Below are 6447 nucleotides of genomic sequence, written 5' to 3' on the forward strand. Positions count from 1 at the left end.
GCTGAGCATAGCTGTTAGCGCAGGTTATATAAATATTCCTTTAGTAGAGGGGAGATTGTGCTCAATAAATGATGGAAAAGCTACAATAGCACACAAGAAACTCATAGCAGAAAACAAGTGATCAAAAGCCAAATATCATCAAGGCTCCTTGAGCCTCAGCTTACCTCTGGAAGGCCCTTGGCTTCTTCCAGGTATTAGCTTTGTCATAATCAGCTGAAATCCTACTTTGTATATTTTTGTGGCTTATAGCATAGACCTAGAGTTATCCTCTCCCTCCCGGGCTCTAGGGCATTAGCGGTGCCACATGCTGGCAATATGGCCACCTTGCCAGCTCATTTTATAGATTAAAAAAAACCAAGCCTTACTTTTCCTAAAGCTACTAGGTCTCTTGACATAAACAAATGGTTTAAATGCTTCAGATTACTTTCCCCTCCTATCATATTGTTATATTAAGATTTTAACATTAATAGAGTTCTGATGCAGTTTGGGTCACAAACTCAGGATTTTGGATTTTCTTTCAAAAGAACTCCAGATAGCCAGGTGGTGGTGGCACACGCCTTTAATCCCAGCACTCGGGAGGCAGAGGCAGGTGGATCTTTGTGAGTTCGAGGCCAGCCTGGTCTACAGAGCTAGTCCAGGACAGACTCCAAAGCTACAGAGAAACCCTGTCTCGAAAAACCACAAAAAAAAAAAAAAAAGAACTCCAGATAAATGAGTTTTCCTCACCTGTATATTCCTAAGGATGCTATTTTTTTTTTTCTCTCTTGGTCTCCCCTTCCCAATTACTAAGACCATGGGCCTAAAAGTTTCAAATAAGTTCATAAATTTTAACTCCTGTCTGAAATGATAAACATAACGCTGGTTATGGCACTGGTTACCGGCGGAAAGGTCACAGTCACAACAGAACCCAGTTGCTTAGTAGCGGAGAGCTTTATTAGGAGGAAGGGGAGGAGGGATAAAGGACCAGGCCTGGGGAGGAAAGAGAGAAAGATGGTGGGGTGGGGGGAGAGGGAGCAGAGCAGAGAGAGGGTAAGGTCTGCATCCAGCTTTTAAGAGCTCCCGGTAAGGAGTTACACTACGCATGCGCTGACTGTGTGACCACACTGCATGCATGTAGTTGCCAGTGACATAAGACGCAAGACCTTTTGTATGTGCGGTCACACAGCTGGAGTAAAGGCAGAATTCTAACACTGTCTCTAGTCTATATTTCAGTGGGCTTCCATTTGGCTGACTAACATATCCAGGCATCAGCCCCTGACTTCAACCTGTGAGACATGGACTTGCTGAAAGCTGATATAGACCAAGCCAGCCGATATGAATGCTCCTTGTTTCCAGCTGGATCAAATCAGATGCTTTTGGTTAATGCCCCAAATTCCCTCCTTACCTTTGACTAGCCTTTCAGCCTCCCTGGGCTCTGACCACTTGCACCCTGTTTCCGCTTGAAACAGTTATGGAAGAGAATATGTCGTCCTATGCTCCCTGTTCCCAAAACAGGCTAAAAGGCTAAGTTAAAGATAAAACCCCTGGCATAGGGGACAAATTAGGTACCTAATACCCACTGATATATCAGAAAACTGGACCCAATATTGTCAATTAACAGGTTTATTAACTGAAATGGTTCTGCAGTAGGATAAGACACTTAACTTTCTTTATGCAGAACCAAAGAGGTATTATATGACCTTAAGAAATTATTATTTCTATATAAATCATTCAAGATTATAATCTAGCTGTACTCAAAGATCAGAACTACAGGACCTTAAAAATGATAATAGATGCAGATATTGCTACCAACGGCTTAAAAGTATCTCTCCTTACTCAAGGTCTATTCAGGCTTAAGAATGTAAGTCTCCTTGTCCTTGCTAAATTTATCTGTTCAGATTAACAAAAGCTAACATAGAGATTTACACCTCTAGAGAATTTAAATAAATGATGGCATACGTTTGATAAATAAGGTATTTGAAAAACAAGATATATATGATGGAGTTTCTGGTCCTCCAAGAGGGTCCTTTTCTCAGAGGGTCCTTTTCTCAGAGTTGGGCCTCACAAGACCCTTTTCTCCTGTTCTTATTCAGCTCTCAGATCTTTCCCCTGTCACTCTTCTTTACCTTCTCAGGAGACAGGAAGTCCTAGCCTTATGGAAGCTGCTAAGATACTGGAGACTTAGGGAATACTAACTGATAGTCATTCACACCTAGTAGACAGGCAGCCTCAAATGCTCAGAGATCTACAGAATATGACATTTAAAATGTTCATCAAAAAGTTATTATATCAGATAGAGACTCTCAGATCCTAGCAGTGACCCAAGGTCTCCAATGAAGACTATGAGGCACCATGATGTCTCCATGTGGATGATGGCAACGCTGATCTCTGGGCAAGATACTTCAATGTGACACCTGCCACCAGGACCTGGCCCAGACTGTGGACAAACAGCAGGACATTGGAGAATTGATTGTACCTCTTTTGCCTAGACAAAGTAAGATCAGTCTTCCCTATGTCCCTCTTCCATAAGAAAAGCTCCCACCTTATGGACTTTGGCAGCTGAAGATTGATGCTGTTCTGATACTTCTGCTTCCAATGATGTGGAGACCTGGGTATGGACTGGTCCTTGTCATTTTTAATAGACTCAAACGCTGTTTGGTCTGTACTCAGATACGATTTATCCTTCTCAGATCTCTGATTCCATTTGATGACCAGGCTTTGCTTCAGCTGCCTTCTCAGTTCTGTATATAAAATCCACAGGTCCCCCTCTCCTAGGGCTACTACTAGGTCTAGATACAATTTACTTTGTTACCAGATCAGATAAACTCACAGAACAGATTCCAATGTAACTTTTTACTATTGACTGCTCTGGTATATCCTGGTTTGTTTATATGAAGACAGAAAAGCTATCTCACGTCTGTTCACTTACATATCCTTCTCAGGTCTAATGATGTTTAGGGAAGCCTTCCGCCTCCTTCTTCACTCACCCAACCACTTCTATCCAGTAAATGGCCTCTGGTTATAGATTTAAAGATCTGTTTAATTGGGCTGAAACCAGCCCCTAAAATATGTTCACTCCTTTTAACCCAAAGCCATAGCCTTTTGCTAGGACATGAAGATGTAAATGTGTTCCAGTTGTTTTACATACTTACAGGTTCCCACATAGATTCCACCCCTCCTGCCAGACTTGTGCCAAGACCAACCCTCAGGGGCTCTTCAGATACACCGACAGCCCCAGCACCGGCTCTGAGGATGCCAACCACCAACCAAGGATGTCAACTGGCAAATACTGCTGGGTTAACTTTGCCCACTGGCCCACTCGTGAAAACTCTGTTATCGCCTAATTCATGGACACTTTTTACAGGATGAATGGAGGCATTTCCACCTCCAGAGAAGTAGCAGATCCAATGGCTCCCATACTCCTGATTTGGCGTACCATTCCCCCAAGCTCCTGGAACATCACAGCTGCAACCTGTCCTCTCAGCTCCCTCAAGGAACAGACACCTGAGATCTCCATGCCTGAGGTCTCCATGATGACAGCTAACTGAATGCTTCTTCACTCACACCTACCGCTGTGTGTGACCCCAACTCCCAACTACTTCCCCCTCCCCACTTCACGCCTTGTCAGTAGAAATCAGTCTCTAGAATTCAGCGCCCTCATTCCCCCCCCCTGTTCTACTTGCTATCCATAACTCAACTTTTTTTTTTTTTTAAGATTTATGTATTTATTATGTATACAGCATGTATGACTGCAGGCCAGAAGAGGGCACCAGATCTCATTACAGATGGTTGTGAGCCACCATGTGGTTGCTGGGAATTGAACTCAGGACCTCTGGAAGAGCAGTCAGTGCTCTTAACCTCTGAGCCATCTCTCCAGCCCCATAACTCAACTTTTTATAATAATCCAAAAGGAGGAATGTTAGCATTCTGAACCTGCCCTTGGAACATGCCCAGTGTCCTAATGTCATCTTATGTGATATCACCTTTAAGAAAAAAACTCCTCCCCCTTCCTCACTCTTTCTCCCCCCCCCCTTTCCTTCTTACCTCTCTCCTTTCTCCTTCCCTCTATTCCGTCTACCCTCCCCTCAAAATGAACTTGCCACATGGATGTTGTGTCTGCTGTATGGGTAACTTTCCACTGTCTGCCATGCCAAATGGCATGTCTCACCCACTGTGGGGCACCTTGGTCCAAAACCTGCCAAGGCCTCCTGCGTACCATATCATTACAATAAGGCCTCCCCTGGGGAGTCAACAAAATCTAGCATAACAAGTTGAGGCAGGGCCTAGCCCCTTTCCCCTGCATTAAGGCTGAGCAAGGTATGCAATGCCACCATAAGGAGTGGGAGCCAAAAAGCCAGTTCATGCACCTGGGATAAATCCTAGTCCCACTGCCAGGGGTCCCACAAACAGACCAAGGCACACACTGTCACCCACATTCAGAGGGCCTCGTTTGGTCCCCTGCAGGCTCCCCAGCTGTCATTCTAGGGTCTATGAGCTCCCACTAGCTTGGGTCAGCTGTCTCTGGCTTTCCCCATCATAACCTTGACCCCCTTTGGTCATATGATCCCTCCTCCTCGCTTTGACTGATCTCCAGGAGCTCGGCCCAGTGTTTGGCTGTGGATCACTGCATCTGCTTCCATCAGTTACTGGATGTAGGTTCTATGATGACTATCAGGGTAGTCACTAATCTGATTACAGGGGAATGCCAGTTCAGGCACCCTCGCCACTGTTGCTAGGAGTCTTATCTGGGTTTGTCCTTATGGATTCCTGGGAATTTCCCTGGCACCAGGTTTCTCCCTTACCCTGTTAAATGACAAATCTACAGTTACCCTAGCCATCAACGCCATCAGAGATCTGAGAAGAATACATTTTTAGCAGGAAGTATAATCCAAATGGCCTATGTATCAGTTAAAATGACAGAGACTTACCCACTACCTAGATGGTCACCCTACATTCCCATGGTCTTGATGGCCTCACTGGAGGCAGAGGTCCCAGGGCAGTATCAGTGTCCAGCCACCAGGCCCAGAAGATCTGAGAGGCTTTCCTGTGGATAAGGAACTTGGGGGACTGACTTTACCTTGTGTAGGCAAAGTGGGGCAATCAATTCTCCAGTATCTTGCTTGTCCACAGTTTGGGCAATGTCCTGGTGGTAGGCGAGGCATTGAGGCAGTTATGCCTAGTGGTTAGCATTGCCACAATCCAGGTGGGAGTCATTGGAGACCCATCTGTCTTCTTTGGAGACCTCAGGGTTTCCACTAGGAGGGGCATTTCTGTCTTATCACAAGAAGCTTTTTCCATTAAACATTTAAAATGCTATATTAGCCGGGCGCTGGTGGCGCACGCCTTTAATCCCAGCACTCGGGAGGCAGAGGCAGGCGGATCTCTGTGAGTTCGAGGCCAGCCTGGTCTCCAAAGTGAATTCCAGGAAAGGCGCAAAGCTACACAGAGAAACTCTGTCTCGAAAAACCAAAAAAAAAAAAAAAAAAAAAAAAAAAAAAAAGCCATATTCAACAGCTCTCTGAAGAGTTTGAGGACCATACTCTGTTAAGTAAGTCTGAGCTAAACAAACTTTGCTTGTTTTTTAGTTACTTGTTTTAGGCTTAACCTTGAAAATACACACAGTAGGCTAGATAAAGCTTTTTCATGTAATTAATTACATTAGTACTTAGCATGAATACAAGTATAGTTCTGAATACATTAAAGAATTTGATAATTTATAAGGTGACTGATCATTAACTTGCATGTCTTAATCATCTTTAACAGTTTACAATATGTTAATAGCTTTTAGATAATTTATAAGGTGACTGATCATTAACTTGCATGTCTTAATCATCTTTAACAGTTTACAATATGTTAATAGCTTTTATAAGATTAGGATTTTATAGCTTTACCCCTATTAGGTTTAGGCTTAAAAAAATAACAATTTCTGAACTGAAGCTCTTTTAGAATCAACATAAAACTTTTAGTCATAACTACAGTCCATAGAGAGACTGCCAACTTTACTTTCTCGGTCTTTTCATACTGCACCAATAAACTTACAGACCTTGATGTACAGAAAGTTCGTATAAACCAACATTCTCAATTTTTTGGCTGTTCTGCTTTATTCTTTTCTCCCTATCAGAGTCAGATGGCTTGCCTGACACAGAACATAGAGAAGACTTTAAAAGCATGCCTGGGTCTAAAAGGGGAGAGCCATAATCCAATTCCAGAGACAGCTTTTAAATAAGTAGAACAGCATAAAACAATTTTAATATTTTCCACACTCAAAAGACATTTGAATCCCTACTAAACTGAGCCCAGTGGCCAGAAAGCTCAGAAATAAATTCTGAGCCCTGACCATCAAAGCAGCCAGGGTAGCAGTATCAGTGGGGGCAGCTGGTGGCTGGCATAGGCAGAGACAGCAAAACAAAACGAATAACCACAGAACACAGAAAGCTCACACGCTCGGAGGAGATCAGTCAGGAACAA

This window comes from Peromyscus eremicus, chromosome 8a (assembly GCF_949786415.1).
Source record: "Peromyscus eremicus chromosome 8a, PerEre_H2_v1, whole genome shotgun sequence".
Lineage (NCBI taxonomy): Eukaryota > Metazoa > Chordata > Mammalia > Rodentia > Cricetidae > Peromyscus > Peromyscus eremicus.